Raw genomic sequence first — 22,317 nt, forward strand, 5'->3', positions numbered from 1 at the left:
GTCAGAACGAAGCTCACTATGAAGTAGGGTGAGCACTTGTAACACCTGCAACGACTCCTGGCGAATGATCCCCGGACTCGCTCCACTTTCTCTGCTGACACTTCCATGTTCTCTTCGCAGCTAGTCTGACGAAATGTGTTCTACCACCCACGGATTCTTTTATCTACTGGTAATTTTTGCTGATATCTGGTACGAAACCGTCTATGAGCCTCGACAATAGGTTCACGTTTAGCGAAATCAGTTACACAAAACACACGCGCCGCTCCATTATACGCCATATTCTGATACGTCTGCCTCCTAGTGGAACGCTCCGCAACGACGCCGCGGTGCGTATTATAGCAAAACTTCAATAGATACTGTATGCATTGAAATGCGCAATTTTTCTGTATGTTTTTTAGTTTTTCCACAGTCCTCTTCAGAAACTCCAGAGATACATATGAGTAACCATGTATTTATGGGTAAGGGCGAAAGCACTGCAAGCGCGTCCCCGATATGCGTGCTTTTGAATCGGCTGCGGTGTGGCAAACAGAGGACTCCCAGGTAGGCGGATGTTGTCGATGATAGCCGACACTACCTCACACACGAAAATCACACGGATGCTCATGGGTTGTGTACGCAGGCTCGATGCACTTCCATGGGTGTAGCGCTGCGGGGTGATGTAGCTAACGGCAGTGCTCAATTTCTAAAATTTTACCTGCCGGAACGCACCTCTTTAACGACACAACTCCCCCCCCCCCCTCCTCCCGTCCGAAACATAAAATTTACATCTTTCAATTTTTGGAAACATAGCAAGAAACGTCGTCATGCCACTAGATCGCTGAGGTTACCGGCACTCCTAAACAAAAGTTGATATGTAACGATCAAAACTTCGGAACTATACTTATATCGATTATACTCTACATTTATGACGTTGCTGGCAGTCGTAAACAAAAGACATTTTTGGAAATTCGTGGTAAGCTCCTATGGGACCAAACTGCTGAGGCCATCGGTCCCTAGGCTTACACACTACTTAATCTAACTGAAACTAACTTACGCTAAGGACAACACACACACCCATGCCCGAGGGAGGACTCGAACCTCCGACGGGGGGAGCCGCGCGACCCGTGACAAGGAGCGTCAAATCGCACGGGTACCCCGAGCAGCCATAGACAAAAGACTGTCGACTCGAAGGTTACTGATATCTGTCGATCAAATCTTCGAGATGAAGCTTTGGTATACTGCACACATACACACAGTGTCTCGCCCCATCCGCTTGTCCATCACATCACGTTGATCATCCATTGCCACGATCACTGGTGTTGGCGCAGCGGCAAATTGTAGTATACAGTAACTGACTGGATTTTAGAAAAACTGTGTAGTTGCAAACAAACAAGTACTAGTTTTTTTGGCGCTTTTATTCCAAATGACATATTTCAGACATTGCCCATCATGAGATTTCCATTTCGTGTCAAAAATAACGTCGACAGTTTGTTCCTGACCCATACATTCACGAACCAAAAGATGTGACATATAATGTAAACTCTTAAAATATGAAAGTTGGAAGCGCAAAGTCCTTCTCACTACCAACATTCACATTTTCCAAGTTTAAATTATATGTAACATGTTTCGGTTCATGAACGTATGAGTAAAGAACAAACTGTCAAAGTTATTTCTGCTATGAAATGAAAACCTGAGGCCGGCCGCGGTGGCCGAGCGGTTCTAGGCGCTTCAGCCCGGAACCACGCGGCTGCTAGGGTCGCAGGTTTGAGTCCTGCCTCGGGCATGGATGTGTGTGCCGTCCTTAGGTTAGTTAGGTTTAAGTAGTTCTAAGTCTAGGGGCCTGATGACCTCAGATGTTAAGTCCCATAGTGCTCAGAGCCATTTGAACCATTTTTTGTTTTTTTTGTTTTGAGAATCTGATGATGGACAGAGCGAAACTTGTCATTTGGAATAAATGCACCAAAAAACAACCATACCTGTTTTTTTGTAACTACTCAGCTTTTCTAAAATACAGTCAGTTATATTAATAGTAATGGTCGCATACCTCCATCGATAGTTTCCGGTCGACATATGTAGTATATAGTTACATTGAGATTTAATACGAGTGTGCTGTTTTAAATCTCCGGTGCAGATTTGTTCCACTAAGTGAAAGAAATTCTCTCGGTGGTGTCGGAACGGCGTTCCGAAGCGTACCGGCCGAAATTAAGCACTGCTAAAGGTCTTGTTATATTAACCACATGAAATGAGACACGCCTCTGTCAGGTCTCACTCGCCAAGTGCTCGAGGGCTATGAAGCGAGTGAAGCCGAACAACGTTGATAGCAAGTGAGCGCCACGTGTATTCAGTGGTTAAGTATCATATAATTTCACCTGTTGGCTGGAAAACTGTTACGTAGTTGCTCTATCGGCTGTTAAAGTTGGCTTTCCCTTACCACAGCCAACATTTCTTCATCGAGTGGCTTCTGAGATTTCCTCACGAGGCTGGGTCAGCCATGTTCCAGTCCTCACACCACACAAAAACCCTGTACAATGCTGGAATCGAACCTATTTCATCCCTTTGGTAACTACTCTAACTTCTCGGCTACCGATGTTGCCCGAAGAAAGCGCACAGCGGTGAAAATGGAATCAAAATATTCTGGGTTGTTAGGCCGCATCATATTTTTCCAATTGACGTTTCGATACGTCTGCTGGGATCGTCTTCAGGATCTTGCGGTGCCCACTGTAGATCCTGAAGAAGATCCCAGCAGATGGGTCGAAACGCCGATTGTTTGAAGAAATATGACGCGGCCTAACAACCCAGAAGATTTTAGTTCAGTAGCAACGGTCACGAAAGCCTGCAGACTTAACATAAAGCGGTGTAAATGTTTGGCACAGGAAACGAAATACCTAGAAGACAGAATGATGTGAAATAAGTGACATTTACACAAAAGAAACAAAAACAGTGCCGGCAAAGCGGTGTGGAGAAATGCAAAGGACGGATGAGAGGGCGCAGCAGGAAAGATATTTGCGCCAGGTGATCCACTTTGAAGTGAAGGCAGTGGCGAAAAAGGGCAAGGAGCGGTCCGTCTGGAGGGAGGCGACTCCCTCCGGCGCGCCAGGGCTTACCGACCGGACTCGCAAACATCTTTATCAATAATTCCGTGTGGCGAGGCGCCGGCGGATTAACGCCAGTCTGAGTGTAGAACGCGCGTGTCGGCGTGCCGCGGCTTGGGAGCTACATTATTCGGCGCCGTGACGCGGTCGGCGCAACTCGAGGCGCGCTAAGCCGTCCTACGACACTCGCCCGGTGTCCATTATAGCGATGAAGACTTTATTCCCTTTGAAGTCGGAAAGGCGACGGCGGAATTGGATGAAGACTGCGGTCCGCGCGGGTCCAAGTTGTTCTCGGGCCGCCAAAGTGTTGGTGCCGCCTCACCTCTCGGTGCTAACTGCGCGCCGGCCGGCCAATCTGCCGCCGCCTTGCTGGTGGGCCATCTGCTTAGCTATTCCTCTGTGCCGACCTGGCGCCCGCCGCCGGAACCCGGCAATTCGCTCGCAGGGGACGCCGTACAAAGCTTAATAATGTAGCACCTGCACGGCAGTGTCTGCATGAAACGCTGCGAATCTCAACCGCCGGAACTCGGGGTGCTGTTTATTAGTGCATTGTCGGTCATCAACAGCATCAATTAAAGACGTCTACTTTTCAGTTTACGCCGAGAAAAAAAAAAAAGAACAGAAAATGGATCAGTCGTATGATATCTAAAATGCGAACAGCTTAATGTTGTAGTCTGTCGTCAGCGACCTACGCGGGCATGTAGAAAAGTAATGGCTCCGAGATTTTTATGTGAAAACACCTAAAATTTTTAAAATAATATTAACATTTTGTATCTTTATTCTTCATGTTTGCATATTTACTTCTCAACGAACTCACCCTGACGACGAACATGTTTCTCCCAAAGGATGACCAGTTTGTTCATACCTTGATTGTAGAAAGTTTGTCTTTGTTGACGGAACCAGAACCTCACCTCTGATTACACCGCTTCATCACTATCGAAGTGAAGTCCTTAAAGATGTTCTATACGTTTTGGAAGCACTCCAATCCCTCTCATACACGTTGAGAATAGCACCACCGTTTCCTTCATTACGCCACGCGGGATTAGCCGAGCGGTCTGAGGCGCTGCAGTCATGGACTGTGCGGCTGGTTCCGGCGGAGATTCGAGTCCTCCCTCGGGCATGGGTGTGTGTGTTTGTCCTTAGGATAATTTAAGTTAAGTAGTGTGTAAGCTTAGGGACTGATGACCTTAGCAGTTAAGTCCCATAAGATTTCACACACATTTGAACATTTTTCCTTCATTACGACCACAAATAACCCAACGGCACATTTTACTGATGTTGATATTTCATTCTTCTGGGGAGTCCAATTGAATTTTTTTTTTTCCTACGGCCTCGGCCGGCCGGTGTGGCCGGGCGGTTCTAGGCGCTTTAGTTTGAACCGCGCTACCGCTAGGGTCGCTGGTTCGAATCCTGCCTCGGGCATGGATGTTTGTGATGTCCTTAGGTTAGTTAGGTTTAAGTAGTTCTAAGTTCTAGGGGACTGGTGACCTCAAATGCTAAGTCCCATAGTGCTCACAGCCATTTGAACCATCTACGGCGTCGTTACCTACTATAAGTACTTCAGTCCCTGTCTTTACATAATTTTTACCCTCTATAGCTGCAGTACAGTTGAATTCCCTGATGTCTTAACGGATGTCCTATCATCCAGTCCCTTCTTGTCAGTCTTTTCCATACATTCCTTTCCCCTCCGAGTCTGCGCAGAACCTCCTCATTCCTTACCTCATCAGTCATCTAAATTTCAATATTCATCGTTAGCACCACATCTCTTCTGTTTCGGTTTTCTCACAGTCCCTGTTTCACAACCATACATTGTTGTGCTCCCAACATACAGTCGCAGTAATTTCTTCCTCAGATTAAGACCAATATTTCATACTAGTTGACTTATCTTGGCCATGACTGCCCATTTTGCCAGTGATAGTCTGCTTTTTATGTCCTCCTTGCTCTGCCCGCGCGAGTTATTTTATTGCCTAGGTAGCAGAATTCCTTAACGTCATCTACTTCGTGAAAATCAGTCCTGATGTTAAGTTCCTCGCTGTTCACACTACTGCTACTTCTCACTACTTTCGTCTTTCTTCGATTTACTCTCAAGCCATATTCTGTACTCAATAGACTATCCGTTCCATTTAAAAGATCTCGTAATTCTTCTCACTTACACTCAGGACAGCAATGTCATCAGTGTATTTTATCACTGATATCCTTTCACCTTGAATTTTCATTCCACTCTTGAAGCATTCTTCCATTTCCACCATAGTTTCTTCGGTGTATGGACTGAACATCAGGAGCGACAGAATACGTCCCTGTCTGACACGCTTTTTATCTGAGTACTTCGTTGTTGGTATTCCAGTCTTCATCTTGGCTCGTCTACATATTATATATTGCCCACCTTTCCCTATAGCTTATACGCACTTTTCTCAAAATTTCGAACATATTACACTATTTTACGTTGTCGAGCGCTTTTTCCAAGTCAACAAATCGAGTGAACGTTTCTTGATTTTTCTCAAGTTATTTCCATTATCAACAGCGAAGTAAGAATTGCCTCTCTGGTGCCTTTACCTTTCCTAACCCCAAACTGATCGTCATCTAACACATCCTCAATTTCGTTTTGCATTCTTGTGTCTATCATTCTTGTCAGCAACTTGGTTGCATTAACTGTTAAGCGGATTGTGCGATAATTCTCCCAATAGTCAGCTCTTGCAATTCTCGGAATTGTGTGATTGATATTTCTCCGAAAGACATATGGTGTATCGCCAGACCCAGAAACTCTACACACCAACCTAATTAGTCGTTTTGTTGACACTTCCCAAAACGATTTTAGAAATTCTGATGCATTTTTTTCTATACCTTCTGCGTTATTTGATCTTAAGTAATCCAAAGCTCTTATAAATTCTGTTTCTAACACTGGAGCCCCTAACTCTTCTGTATCGACTCACAGAGGCCTTCAATATACTCTTTCCAGCTATCCGCTCTCTCCTCCGCATTTAACAGTGGAATTCCCATTGCACTCTTAAGGTTATTGCCCTTGCTTTTAATTTCTTTTGACTTTTCCGTATGCTGAGTCAGTCCATCCGACCATTATTTCTTTCTCGATTTCTTCACATTTTCCATGCAGACATTTGGCCTTAGCTTCCTTGCACTTCATATTTATTTATTCCTGCCTTCATCATATCAGCTGAGATTCGGGCACGAATTTCACTTCCTGACAATCCTTCCACAGTCAAAAACCGTACTAACCTTTGCCGTTCCTCCTTCTTGGCTCCATAGTGAACTTCCACGCACACACGGTTCGCTTACATCACATGGAGCACGTGCAGCAGACAAATAGCAAAAATGGTTCAAATGGGTCTGAACACTGTGGGACTTAACATCTATGGTCATCAGTCCCCTAGAACTTAGAACTATTTAAACCTAACTAACCTAAGGACATCACACAACACCCAGTCATCACGAGGCAGAGAAAATCCCTGACCCCGCCGGGAATCGAACCCGGGAACCCGGGCGCGGGAGACAGCACTGCAGTGAATGTTCGCGCTGTTATTTTATGATTCCGAATAGAGGTCACTTCTATACACACACCTAGTTCCTTTACCGCGCCACTCTCGTTGTATAGTCTGTCTCGTTTTCACTGGAGTGTCCTTTATAAAAAACATTTTCAGCACAGGTCTATTAAAAGAATTGCTGCCAGTCGAAGTCTCTTATTCACCATCTCCTAATACATGTGAAATTCATATTTTGGGAAACAATTTGAATCCTGTAGTATCACTGCGATTCTGCTCTTTAGATTCTCTAACCTGGATCTAACAATATACTGTATTAACATTGCATAAAGGAAACTGTATCGTTTAAAAATTGTTATGTTAAGGGGGATACAAGATGGATATCGCTACAGTTAGTGTGTTATTATTTGTTATTACTAATTCCATGCTTATGTAAGGAATTTGAAGGATGCATTTATAATGTCTAATCACTGCTTCATTTTTAAAACACTGTAATACACAGTAATAGATTTAGTGTACAAAATGCGAAGGCTGTAAGTCTTGTATTCACGAGGTTCTTGATTCGATTCTCGTTCACAGTGACTTTTTTGTACTTACAAATTCTGTATTTATTTCGGTCCTGGTAGTCCAGCGGTAAAGTCGTGCCTGGAAACAGACAGGCCGAGGAATCGAATCTCGGTTACTGCACGAATTTTTAAGCCTTCGTCTTAACCTAGTCCTCACCTCTCATCATGGTTCGAATTCTGAAGTGGCCTCCAACTGAAAGACTTGCACCAGGCTCATGAGCCACACGAAATCATCATCATTATTATTATTATTATTATTATTATTATTATCAAAGTAATATGTTGACAAATATTGAATCATAATTCTTTAATAAAAATTATTTTTAAATACTAATTGCATGACTGTGCAAGCATTCAAAATAAATTAGTCGTAAAATCTGGTAAAAAACGTGAAACATCAAAAATAAAATAAAATATTTTGTTTATTTCCAGCAACTGCGATATTATTATTGAGGTATGTATTTTTTCCATTCAACAATAAGGTTTTCGGTGTTTATCAAATTTTAATTTAATTTCAGGCGATTATTGGTCAAAAATAAAAATACGGCCTATGACATATTCATGAAAACATTGTGATTCACTGTTAATTAATTCTTCCACTTGACAATAGACGTAGAATTTAAATGAAAATAAAAAGGAAGTCACTAGTAGCAAGAATCGAACCAAAGACCTCGTCGATAGAAGAGTTGAACGCTACGCTACCGGCCGTTCTTACATCATTCACCAATTGTTATGTAGTTAAAAGCGACTGGAAGCCATACAGTCTACACAGGCGAATTTTTCGTGCCTTTTTGAGAATGTGATAATAATGTTTTTGGAAGCTGATGTCTGAGTGCTGACCCAACCCGTGTTACACTGAGGTGACAAAAGTCATGGGATAACGGTATGCTGTAAGTAGGCTGTTTAGGTTTTTATGTTGGTAACGCCATGTAATGCTCTGTATGAAAATCGCTGACTGCGATGTGTGCAGCCTGTGGCTGGTTGGACTCATTGTTGGAATTTTCACTTGTGGAGTTCGGGCAGTTGGATGTGAACAGCGCGTAGCGTTGTGCAGTTGGAGGTGAGCCGTCAGCAGTGGTGGATGTGGAGAGAGAGATGCCAGAGTTTTGAGAGGTTACTATAAGTGGACGATCTGGACGTGTGTCCGCAGGAAAAAGGAAATTTGTCAGATGGATGTCATGAATTGATATATATATATATATATATATATATATATATATATATATATATATATATATATGATGACTTTTGAATATTATTAAGGTAAATACATTGTTTGATCTCTACCAAAATCTTTCATTTGCTAACTATATCCATCAGTAGTTAGTGCCTTCAGTAGTTAGAATCTTTTATTTAGCTGGCAATATTGGCGCTAGCTGTATTGCAGTAGTTCGAGTAACCAAGAGTTTTGTGAGGTAAGTGATTCATGAAAGGTATAGTTCGTAGGGACTTTTGAAAGTCAGATTGCGTTGCGTTAAAAAATATTGTGTCTCAGTTTAGTGATGATCAGAATAAGTAAAGAGAGAACTGTCTGAGTACGTTCAGTTTTACTCAGCTGTTTGAAAATCGAATAACGTAAGAGGTTATCAGCACAGTAATTCATAATTTTGCTAAGGGGACGTTACAAGTTATGTAATGGTGATAGATGTCTGATACGTAAAGAGAATTGTTTAAGACACTAGTGCCTAAGGAACCGACAAAGAAAACAGGTTTGAGAGTCGCGTCGCCCATTCAGTAGTGTCTCCCCTAACTGAGCATAAAAAGGTTCAAATGGCTCTGAGCACTATGGGACTCAACTGCTGTGGTTATCAGTCCCCTAGAACTTAGAACTACTTAAACCTAACTAACCTAAGGACATCACACACATCCATGCCCGAGGCAGGATTCGAACCTGCGACCGTAGCAGTCCCACGGTTCCGGACTGCGCGCCTAGAACCGCGAGACCACCGCGGCCGGCCGCATAAAAAGGGTTGACATGTTCAAAGAAGTCAACGTTACAACCATCACTTACTTAAGCATTCATGACTAGTTCGAATCGTCTGGCGTTTTAAGTATTTGTGCCGTGTTGAAGTACTTCGCAGTAGTAAGAATTTAGTAAGACTAAAAACTGAACTGGTTTTTCTTAGTTACTGAGCTGCATGTGGGTAAGAGAGGTTTACTGTATTCGATAATAGTTCTTTCTTGTCAATTGATGAGGGTGAATCCGAAAATCTTTGTCCTTGTTTTTTTTTTCATCGCCGAAATAAAGCACGTACAGATAACTACAAATATGCTTACTATTGCACTATCTTATACCATTATTCCACCTATTTCCCACACTCGTTGAGACATTTGTCCCAGCGCAGCACTAAATTTGAGCTGCCACTGTGGTAGAACTCGTCCAGTTGACTGTGTAAATACCGTTTGACTAATACCTTGGCTTCATCGCCGCACGTGAATCATTGTCCTGCCAGGAACTGGTGCAGCACACTGACAACATGGAAGTTTCGGACTGTGTGACGGGGGGTCAAGATTCTCCTAGTGTCTATTGTTCTGACTGCCACATGTGGCCTCGCATTGTCGTGGAGGATAAACAACGGGAATTATCAGACTTTGATCGCGGACTGGTAGTTAGAGCTAGACGCATGGGACTTTCCATTTCGGGAATCGTTGGACAATAGAATATTCCGAAATCCACAATGTCGAGAGTGTGGCAAGAGAACCTAATTGCAGGCATAACCACTCACCACAGACAACGCTGCGGCCTTAACCTAACGACCGAGAGCAGCAGCGTTAGCGTAGATTTATCAGTACGAAAAAAAAAAAAAAAACAGAAATCAATGTGGGACTACAACGAAAGTATCCGTTAGGACAGTGAGACGAGCCGGCCTATGTGACCGAACGGTTCTAGGTGCTTCAGTCCGGAACCACGCTGCCGCTATGGTCGCAGGCTCGAATCCTGCCTCGGGCCTGGATGTGTGTGATGTCATTAGGTTAGTCAGGTTTAAGTAGTTGTAAGTCTAGGGGACTGATGACCTCAGATGTTAAGTCCCATAGTGCTTAGAGCCATTTGAACCATTTTTGAAGTGAGACGAGATTTGTGTTAATGGGCTGTGGCAACACACGACCGACAAGAGTGGTTTTGCTAACTGACGACATCGCCTGAAGTGTCTCTCCTGGGCTCGTGACCATATCGGTTGGACCCTAGACGATCGGAACGACGTCAGGAGATATCCCCTGACTTTCGTCACTCAGTGTAGGCCGCCACGCGGACGGTGCGCGGGTCAGCCCCCATCTCTCTCTCGCAGGGCCCGCAGCCTACATCCGAGGTATGAGCTTCTGCGGAAGTACAAGTGACAGCTTTCGTAAGAATCGAATTCTAATAACTTGATGGAGCTGGAGCAGTCTCTTCACTCATAAAAAAAAAAATGAGAAGACAAGAAATGCACAACACAAAGCAGAGATGAGTACATGAGGTATTCCGTAATGACTGCCGCTCAATTTCTTGCCGAGATTCACAGAGCACTAAATATGGTAGTACAGGCCTGACCTCTACAGATATTTTATGTAACCTTAGTGTATGCCCCCAACACCAACCATTTCAAAGTGTCCACATCATATCTATTTTTAGCGTACGGCACGTATTTTGAGCTCTCGTTCAGTAGCTTCTCAGTTCCACAACTTCTGTGAATGAAAGCACACTATTGTCCCCATTTTGTTCAAAGTAGCAACAAGTGTCGCCAAGCGAAAGACAACATACTAACGTCAAGACAGTAAAAATTTCACATTCTGGCTGCTTATACTGCCATTTTGTCACCTGATGGCAGAAAATGTGACAAACATTTTTTCAGCATACTCTGCGGATGCATCTACACTCCTGGAAATTGAAATAAGAACACCGTGAATTCATTGTCCCAGGAAGGGGAAACTTTATTGACACATTCCTGGGGTCAGATACATCACATGATCACACTGACAGAACCACAGGCACATAGACACAGGCAACAGAGCATGCACAATGTCGGCACTAGTACAGTGTATATCCACCTTTCGCAGCAATGCAGGCTGCTATTCTCCCATGGAGACGATCGTAGAGATGCTGGATGTAGTCCTGTGGAACGGCTTGCCATGCCATTTCCACCTGGCGCCTCAGTTGGACCAGCGTTCGTGCTGGACGTGCAGACCGCGTGAGACGACGCTTCATCCAGTCACAAACATGCTCAATGGGGGACAGATCCGGAGATCTTGCTGGCCAGGGTAGTTGACTTACACCTTCTAGAGCACATTGGGTGGCACGGGATACATGCGGACGTGCATTGTCCTGTTGGAACAGCAAGTTCCCTTGCCGGTCTAGGAATGGTAGAACGATGGGTTCGATGACGGTTTGGATGTACCGTGCACTATTCAGTGTCCCCTCGACGATCACCAGTGGTGTACGGCCAGTGTAGGAGATCGCTCCCCACACCATGATGCCGGGTGTTGGCCCTGTGTGCCTCGGTCGTATGCAGTCCTGATTGTGGCGCTCACCTGCACGGCGCCAAACACGCATACGACCATCATTGGCACCAAGGCAGAAGCGACTCTCATCGCTGAAGACGACACGTCTCCATTCGTCCCTCCATTCACGCCTGTCGCGACACCACTGGAGGCGGGCTGCACGATGTTGGGGCGTGAGCGGAAGACGGCCTAACGGTGTGCGGGACCGTAGCCCAGCTTCATGGAGACGGTTGCGAATGGTCCTCGCCGATACCCCAGGAGCAACAGTGTCCCTAATTTGCTGGGAAGTGGCGGTGCGGTCCCCTACGGCACTGCGTAGGATCCTACGGTCTTGGCGTGCATCCGTGGGTCGCTGCGGTCCGGTCCCAGGTCGACGGGCACGTGCACCTTCCGCCGACCACTGGCGACAACATCGATGTACTGTGGAGACCTCACGCCCCACGTGTTGAGCAATTCGGCGGTACGTCCACCCGGCCTCCCGCATGCCCACTATACGCCCTCGCTCCAAGTCCGTCAACTGCACATACGGTTCACGTCCACGCTGTCGCGGCATGCTACCAGTGTTAAAGACTGCGATGGAGCTCCGTATGCCACGGCAAACTGGCTGACACTGACGACGGCGGTGCACAAATGCTGCGCAGCTAGCGCCATTCGACGGCCAACACCGCGGTTCCTGGTGTGTCCGCTGTGCCGTGCGTGTGATCATTGCTTGTACAGCCCTCTCGCAGTGTCCGGAGCAAGTATGGTGGGTCTGACACACCGGTGTCAATGTGTTCTTTTTTCCATTTCCAGGAGTGTATTAATGAACTTACCTTCGTTGTTTAGCGCACTGTGATGTATATAGCCCGCAATGCAACGCTCGGAACACTGTCACTTTAGTTATAATCACCGAGTACCATGCTAATTATCCTCTGCCACGCACTTCACAGTGGTTTGCAGAGTTTATACGTAGGACGACTTTTCAATAAAGAATAACCGTAATTTTATTTTAACATCAGTACCTTTACTCATCCTTATAATTTTGATGACCGTTGTCAAAAAAGTCTCCTTTGGATGCGATGCATTTGTCCCAGAGTTTCTGTCAGATTGCACGGTGGAAACCATTTTTTGAAAGGTCCTTCGGAATCACCACCACAGCCTTCATTGCTGCTTCTAACACTAAATTCCGTGCGAACAGGCCTTGGAAGGCCCAGCGGTACCGACCGGCTGCCGTCTCATCCTCAGCCCAGAGGCGTCACTGGATGCGGATATGGAGAGGCATGTGGTCAGCACATCGCTCTTCCGTCCGTATGTCAGTTTAAGAGACCGGAGCCGCTACTTCTCAATAAAGTAGCTCCTCAGTTTGCCTCACAAGGGCTGAGTGCACCCCGCTTGCCAACAGCGCTCGGCAGACCGGATGGTCACCCACCGAAGTATTAGTCCAGCCCGGCAGCGCTTAACTTAGGTGATCTGACGGGAACCAGTGTTACCACTGCGGCAAGTCATTGTTGCCTCTGACAGAGAAAAATCCCTGCCACGAAAATATTTCCTGAAGTTAAATAACATAGAAATGTCACACCGTGCTAAATCCGGATTAAAGGGAGGGTGGGGAATGCACTTCACATCGATTTTTGCGAGATATTCAGTAACAATTCCAATAGGCGACCGTGCATTATCGTGATGCAGCATCCAGCCCGTTTCATGTATATGTGAACTTCTGCGCTTGATATAGAGACGCAAAGTCCAGGAAGATAAAGAAATGAGATGACTATAACTTTTCCAGCAGAGGCAACCACTTCTGCTTTTTTGAGGGTGGGTGATGAAGGAGATTTCTACACCGAGTCTTGTCGTCTGCTCAGGATCAAAATGATGAATCCAAGTTTCATCAATACTTATTACCATAGAAAGAAACTCCGGATCTTCGTCTAACATCAACTGCACACACACTTTCGCGCAGATGTCCTTTTATTCGCGAATCCGTAATCCTGGAACAAACCGCGCTCAAACACGTCTCATGTGTAAATTGTCTGTCACCAACTTGTGGATAGAACTCTACGTCGGCGAATTCTTCAAAAGTCGCCCCTTGCCCTTAGAGAATAACGCCGAAGGGCTTCTCGCCTCGCGTCCCCTGGTATCATTGCTGACTTTCGAGAACATCAGCTCATACAAACAAAAAACTTGCCATTACAGGCACAGAAGCCCTGTTAGACTATAGAGAAGAAGATTAAAGATGGCTTAATCTTTACGGTCGTCGCTGTTAATCTCTTCACACAAATTCAAAATAAGTTAATGGATCCAAACATGGCTTTAGCCAATGATTAACTAGATTTGCTTTTTAAAAATGAAAAAATATTAAGTCGGGGCTGGCTTAATGCTTCTCAGCTTTAAGTGTGTAATACATTGCACTGTGACGACTACTACCATTATGCAATACAGGCACTGCAATATTGTATTTATCCGCTGATTTAGGCTAGCAACTTTGGATTAAATGTCCCCCCTTTTAAGGGAATCACAACAAGTGTACGAGTGAAAATTAATGACACATGGACGATGACTTGTGAAAGTTTGGGTCTGGCGGTGAAGCATCCGCGTATGGCCGAAATTGCTAAGGTGGCCGCTCGCGACAAGCGGGACATCCATGTCCTGGACCGGCACAGATTTTCAGTGTTGTGATTCCATTCTACAGGTGGAGGTTGCCAGAAATCGCAACTACGAATACATTTCCTGTACTTATAGTGTCTGACGAAGGGCATTACACGTACCACCATCTTTTCCCACCCTTCCCAGTTCCAGTCCAGAATGACGCATGTGCAGAATGATTGTCGGTAGACCTCCCTACCAGCTCTAAGTGCTTTGATTTTCTCGTCGCCATTCCATGAGACACATGTAGGAAGAAACAATATACAGTACCACCTCTTAGGAGCTTCGTACGAACAATGGTGCTCTACTTATTTAGACGCAGTCTTGGTCCAAGACTTATTTCACAGGCTATTTGAAATGACTATCAAGTGAAACTAGTGTAACTGCAGAAAAAATTATGCGCGGTTTGACTGAAATACACTTCATTGTTAAAATACGTAAAAAAGTCGATGTACAAAATTCTTTCTCCGTTTCACCGACAGCTTCTTAAAATTTAATACCGGCTTATAAGCTCACTAGACAAAATGTCAGTATGATTGCCAATCGTAGGGAAGTGTCCTATGCGTATGGACTTTTCGCTCTTTTTCCAAAAACCTAGCGACTGATTTACGATTCCTCTGTCAAACATAGGGACTGTTTGTCCAAGAAATAAAAATTACGAAATAAAAAATTAAAAAGAAAAAGCGGCCAAACTGTATACATTTTAAACATTGTGTCGACTGTCACCAATGGGTATGGAAAGTTGGCCTATAAGGGCGTACTTCAGGAACGAAACAAGTTGGAGAAGGAAAGTATTTTAGTCACTTCAGGGTAGGGTACGTGACAGGTAAAATAATAACGAGTTTCTAGCTTAGCACTTCTCGCGCCGATGAGCTTCTGCCTCCAAATGTACAAATTCCGCACGGAAGTAACGGATTCAGGACTGCACGTTACCAGACAAACATTTTCAAATGCGGTACTTATTAGCATCAAAGTACGTAAATTAAAGTTGTTGCAATGCAATACATTGATTGAAGAAAAATGACCACTTTGAGGACAACTTGACGCTAGCGACAAACGTGAATACTAGACATCAACACGAAGTTCTCCGAATGGGGCTGACATGCGACGACCGAAACCAGGGACCCATCAAGCAACTTTTAGCGCATCTACTGTAATATCTGCACAATTTTTACTTTCACAGTTACATTCTTAACTTCGGCGGCAGTGATTGTCTTTCTGTCTTTTCTGTGTGTTCACGTGTTGAAAACAAAGGACAATGAGCTCACGTAGATCAGTTCAATTCCTTTAATCTTAACATAAGTTTCTACAGTTTCTTTTTTGTGTTGTAACTGTAGTATTAGTATTTTTTTATTATGGGCTCAGCACCGAAAAAGAAAAGAGAGTTACAAAAAAGTGACAATCAAAGCCGAAAACAGGAATTTAGGGAAGTGTGGCAAGGGGAAAAACATTTTAAAGTGTGGTTAGCAACAGATCCGAAGAACAGTTATCATGCTCGTTGCTGGGCGTATGATATTAGTCTCTGTGCTGGAAGAAGCGAACTTATCATATGAAATAACCAAATTGCGATTCACACAAATATTGTGTGTCACGGTTGAATAAACAATTGGTGCTTTCTCCGTGGGTGCATCAACCTGCTACAAGCACCGCAAGTCTTAAGATCGAAGAAGACACCAAAGCTGCTGAATTAAGATTGGCAAGAGCATTTGCAGAGGAGTCACTATCCTTGTCAACAACAAATCATATAGGTGAACTCATATAGGACATTTTCGTCTATTCTAAAATTACCCAAAACACTAACGGCAGCAAACTTTCCAAATAACACTGTGAATATTTTGTTTGAAAACAGTGACCGTTCAGTGTACAGAACTGCTAATAAAAGGGACTTGATACTACCAAATACGTGATTAGCTTGTTTTTTGCTTGTCAGTGTAGTATTTTTTACGTCCGTAGGGACTTTCACGGTGAACGTAAGGACTTTTCACATGTCGTGTAGGGACATGGTCGCAAATGAGTTGGCAACACTGAATGTCAATTACATCCTTAAAAACACACAATGGTCGTTTTGAGTCGTTGTAAATTGTGTACAACTGGTATTGGCGGTCATGTAACATTTCACGACTGACATTAGTCAAGACAGTGAAGTGACGTGTGGGTACCATGGGTTTAATGGAATCTGTAAGACGGGTCTGAGTGGAGTCATGACAGATTGGCAGAACGGAGCTGTCCGGTTCAGACGTACACATGACCACACCGTGTACGAAGTCGCCAGATTTGTTGGTATATCAACGCTGGTGACTGACGTGTGTACAAGTAGTGGTGTATCACAAGCAACCAAGTTAGACGGCACTTAAACAGTGGTCGCAGAAAGATCCTAACCGACACGAACGGTATACGAGCGTCACGCCTTCTCTATGGTAATCAGTTTCAAACCCGTCTGAAATTGCTGCTACCAGTGAATGAATATCACTTTCAACCACTTTTCGTGCGCACATTACGAAGCAAAATTCATGCAATAGACTTTAGGAGTCGCGTACCCCGCAAGACGCCATTACTCACATCATCACCTAAAACTGCACGTTTTCATCTGGGCACATAACAAAGACAATAGCTGTCTAAAAACGAGTACTCTGATCTGGCGAGTCATGAATCTGCCCTTTTTCTATGATAAAAGCTGTCGACTGCACTGACGACCCGATGAGGTGTTTCAACCATAGTTTGTGGAGGGCATACTTTAGGACGGTGGAAGTTCATTTAAAAAAATAAATAAAAAAGTGTGTGTGTGTGTGTGTGTGAGAGAGAGAGAGAGAGAGGGAGAGAGAGAGGGAGAGAGAGAAAGGGAGAGTGACTTGGGCCTATTCACCATTCATTTGGGCATTTGGGCAACTGTTAATGCGCTGTGATGTTTATTTCAACATTCCCGATGACCAAGCGTTCACTTTCTTCTACATCTTCATAACGAATACATTCGCGTCTTCTAACATCACAACAAACATGTATACTTGGCTGCACGTATAAGTTCCTGGTTTGACGAACAGTCAGGCACGCTACTGCATCTCAACTGTCCGGCGGTACCGCCCTATCTTAATCCGATATAAAATGTGTAGGACTATTTAAAACGTTTTGTGATACGTGGGAATCAGCATTCCCCGAAATTTGGTAACAGCATAGGATGGAAAAATTGCTAGAAATTGAGGTCGGGGAAGATCGGTTCGGATTTCGGAGAAATGTAGGAACACGCGTGCAATACTGACCCTACGACTTAACTTAGAAGATAGGTTAAGGAAAAGCAAACCTACGTTTATAGCATTTGCAGACTGAGAGAAAGATTTTCACAATGCTGACTGGAATACTTTTTTTTTGAAATTCTGAAGCTAGCTAGGGTAAAAGTTGTGGAGCGAAAGGCTACTTACAACTTGTGCCGAAACCAGAGGTCAGTTATAAGAATCGAGGGACATTAAAGGGAAGCAGTGGTTGAGTAGGGAGTGAGACAGGGTCGTAGGCTATCCCCGATGTTATCTGATCTGTACATTGTCCAAGCACTAAAGTGAATCAAAGATAAATTAGAGTAGAAGAATTAAAAACTTTGACATTCTGTCAGAGACGGAAAAGGACGTCGAAGATCAGAACGGAATGAACAGTGTCTTGAAAGGAGTACATAAGATTAACATCAACGAAACCAAAACAAGGATGATGAAATGTAGTCGAATTAAATCACGTGTTGTTGAATGAATTAGGTGAGGAAACGAGTTACTTAAAATAGTAGATGAGTCTTACTATTTGGGCAGCAAAATAAGTGATGTGGAGATATAAAATGTACGCTGTCAATGGTAGGAAAAGCATTTCTGAAGAAGGAAAATTTGTTAATATCAAATATAGACTTAACTGTTAGGAAGGCTTTCCTAAAGGTATTTGTTTGAAGTGTAGCCACGTATGGAAGTGAAACATGGACTATAGTGAATTTAGGCAAGAAGAGAATAGAAGCTTTTAAAATGTGGTGCTACAGAAGAATGCTGAAGACTAGGTGGGTATATCATGTAACTGGTGAGTAAGAACTGAATAGAATTGGGAAAAACAAAATTTGAGGTGCAATCTGACTAGTAGAACGGATCGGTTGACAGGACACATTGTAGGACATCAAGGGATCACCAATCTGGTATTGGAGGTAAGTGTGTGGGAGGAGGCGAGGGGGTGGTTAAAAGTCGTAGAAGGAGACCAAGAGATGAATGCAGTAAGCAGTTTCACAAGGATTTAGGTTGCAGTAGTTATTCGGAGATGACGACATTTGCAAGGATAGAGTAGCATGGAGAGCTGCGTCAAACCAATCTTAGTGCCGAAGACCACAACGACAATAACAACGTGATCTATCACCAATGAGTGGCTTACGTTACTATGATACTGATTCACATAACTTAACATCTTGCGAAGGGCAAGATAAACCGAACAGCTTGATTCAGGGAACAACAATGGAATGAGCTGGGTTTTCTCGAGTTCGCTGGCGTGGAAGATCGGCTAATGCCATGACGATAGAAGTTGGTAGGCATCATTGCAACGCTAATATAACTGTTTATGATTTTGAATTTCTGCCTCTCAGTGTGGCTAATTATACAGTTAAACGTTGTTATTTCAGATCTGTGTAGGTGTGTCACATATCAGTATACTTGATCAGAATACAAAGAAATTTTTTTGGTCATGGGCATAACTGTATCTGGGATAATGCTTTTAGTTTACTGCCCTGAATGGTACTAAAATCAATCTGACTCTTAGGGAATGTTTATTAAATGCACATTATTTAGGCTCTCACCTGACTTAAACTCTGCTGTATCTGAATGCATTGAACCTGAATTTATTAAGAGAATTGTGCCCTGAAAGTAAGAAGCTTCCTTGTTGGACCTGTGATTACGCGCACCGGGGGTTATTTTTGCTCAGAAACCATTAAACAATCTTGTAAAGATAATGTATTTTATATCAAATTATAAAAACAAATTATAAAAGCAATCATAAAAGCAACTGAAGTGGGCAAAAATGTGGTCAAATACTGAAGGCACACAGTGTATGATCATAAGTTACTAAGAGTACAAGCCTCACGATCTCATTCATTGATTACAATTACAAAAGGCACTGAGAAAACGTATTATCAGAGTCTATAAGAAGCTGAAAAGGAAGGAAGCTGAAAGAAAGAACATCCACGCGTCGAATAGCCTACTATCCATTATAAACATAGAGATTCAGGTGCGGGGCCTGTGAAAAGCATCTAATCGAAATTTTGTGACAATAATGTGGCTTTTATTTTGACTTATGATTAACAGAAGTAACAGAGATAACAGAGAAAGATACTGGGCCAGCGAAACAAATAGTAATTCCACAACACAGCACCCATGCTTGCCACAAAGCTACTTACGACAAGCCTGTGGCTATTCCAAGTTCGTACTGTAAAGAACTCGTCATTTACTCACTCCTACTTAATGAGAGGTAGGCTGAAAGCCTTTCTAAACACGTACAAGAATAACGAAGGTTTCATAACCAATTCCACAGTCCGCAGGGCTGCCGATCTGCGTGGTCGTAACCAGGCTTCCAACGCTGGCGAGTGGTCACTCACTCAATGAGTTCTACCTGCATTTCGGGAGTTGACATCACATTCCCTGAACAACTTCGGCGTAGAAAAGGAAGTAACGTACGGGTGTCACATGCCCAAAGACTTTATTCTTCTAAGTGTATAGAACTCGTGAGGTGAAAGCCAGCCTTTGCCCAGCATTGTCATTAAAACGCCTAACTGAAATTTTGAAACGCCTTCTGAACTGATTTATTACCATTTTTCAGACGAAACCCTGTGATAACGCCGTCTTCCTTAAAGGATTTGGCAACAAACGGTTGAACTTTCGCAAGCGCAATGTAGGTTTTATACATATGATTCCTGGTGGAAACTGACTAATGAATCTTTGCACCCAATTCTGCAAGACTACAGGAAAACTAAAGAGACATTTGGAGAAAAGAGAACCACCTGTATAAATATCAAGAGCTCAGATGGAAAACCAGTCCTAAGCAAAGAAGGGAAAGCAGAAATGTGGAAGGATTATGTAGAGAGTCTGTGCAAGGGAGACTTACTTGAAGACAATGTCTTGCAAAAGTAAGAGGACGTAGATGAAGATGAGATGGGAGATATGACACTGCGAGAAGAATTTGACAGAGCGCTGAAAGACCTCAGGCACAACAAGGTCCCGGAGTGGACAACATTCAGTTCGAACTACTCACAGTCTTGAGAGAGCCAGTCGTGACAAACCCTCCATCAGGCGTGCAAGGTGTATGAGACAGGCGAGATACCCTCAGACTTCAAGAAAACTATAACAATTCCAGTTCCAAAGAAAGCAGGTGCTGACAAATGTGAAAATTACCGAATGACCAGTTTAATAAGTCAAACAAAATACTAACACGAATTCCTTACAGAAGACTGTTAAAACTGGCAGAAGCCGACCTCGGGGAACGTCAATTTGGATTCGGGAGAAATGTTGGAACATGCGACACAATATTGACCACATGATTTCTCATCGAAGACATGTTAAGGAAAGGTATTTGTAAATTTAGAGAAAGCCTTTGACGATGTTGACTGGAATACTCTTTTCCAAATTCTAACGGTGGCAAGGGTAAAATATAGGGAGCGAAAGACTATATAGAATTTATACAGCAACCAGACGGCAGTTATAAAGAGTCAAGGGGCATGAAAGGGAAACAGTGACTGAGAAGGAAGTGAGACAGGACTGTAGAGTAGCCTATCCCAGATGTTATTCAGTCCGTATATTGAAGAGGCAGTAAAGGAAATAAAAGAAAAATTTGGAGTAGGAATTAAAGTCGAGGGAGAAGAAAAAAAGACTGTGAGATTTGCCTATAACACTGTAATTCTGTCAGGGACAGCAAACGACTTGAAAGAGCAGTTGAAAGGAATGGACAGTGTCTTGAAAGGAGGATATAAGATGAACATCAACAAAAGAAACTTGAGGATAATGGAATGTAGTTGAATTAAATCAGGTGATACTGAGGGAAACACATTAGGAAATGAGACACTTAAAGTAGTAGATGAGTTTTGCTATTCGAGAAGCAAAGTAACTGATGATAGTCGAAGTAAGAGGATATAAAATGTACACTGGCCATGGCAAGAGAGGCGTTCCTAAAGAAGAAAAATCTGTTAACATCAAGTATCGATTTAAGTGTTAACGATTTAGGTGTGAGGAAGTCTTTTCTCAAAGTATTTGTATGGAAGAGAAACATGGACGATAAACAGTTTCGACAAAAAGAGAATAGAAACCTTTGAGATGTGTTTGCTACAGAAGAAAGCTGAAGATTAGATGGGTAGATCACATAGCTAATGAGGAGGTACTGAACAGAATTTGGGAGACAAGTAATTTGTGGCACAGCTTGGCCAAAAGAAGAGATCGATTGATAGGACACGTTCTGAGGCATCAAGGGATCACCAGCTTCGTAGTGGACGGAAGTGTCGGGGGTGAAAATCGTATTGGGAGGCCAAAAGATGAATGCAGTAAACAGATTCAGGATGTAGATCCTACATTCGGCTGTTTGGCGTGTATTGAGGAACCGTTTGCGTTTGAAACCGTACGGATTGACGATCGTACAAGCAAAAAGGACACTGATAAAATTGCTCACAAGAACTTCTGTGCGGATGTGTTAAATCGATTATATGAGTATGAACATTTCTTGGAGAAAATCATCTTTTCTGACGAGTCGACTTTTCTCTTAAGTGACAAGGTTAACACAAATAATTGTAGGATTTGGGCAGCAAAAATCCACATCAAACTTTGCAGCATGTTCGTGATAGCTCTAAACTGAACGTTTTTTGTGCATTGTGCAAGAAGAAAATGTACGCCCCCCTTTTTTTTCCGCGAGAGAACCATCAACGGAATAGTGTACCTGGATATGTTACAAAAATTTTTGAAACCACACATCGTTGAGGATGACGAAGAAGGAAATGTTTGCTTCCTGCAAGATGATGCACCTGCCCATTACCTGGTTGACGCCCGGTATTTTCTCAGTGACCGCTTTCCAGATCAATGGGTTGACCGTGATGCACCAATTTCATGC

Source organism: Schistocerca nitens, chromosome 1 (assembly GCF_023898315.1).
Source record: "Schistocerca nitens isolate TAMUIC-IGC-003100 chromosome 1, iqSchNite1.1, whole genome shotgun sequence".
Taxonomy (NCBI): Eukaryota; Metazoa; Arthropoda; class Insecta; order Orthoptera; family Acrididae; genus Schistocerca; species Schistocerca nitens.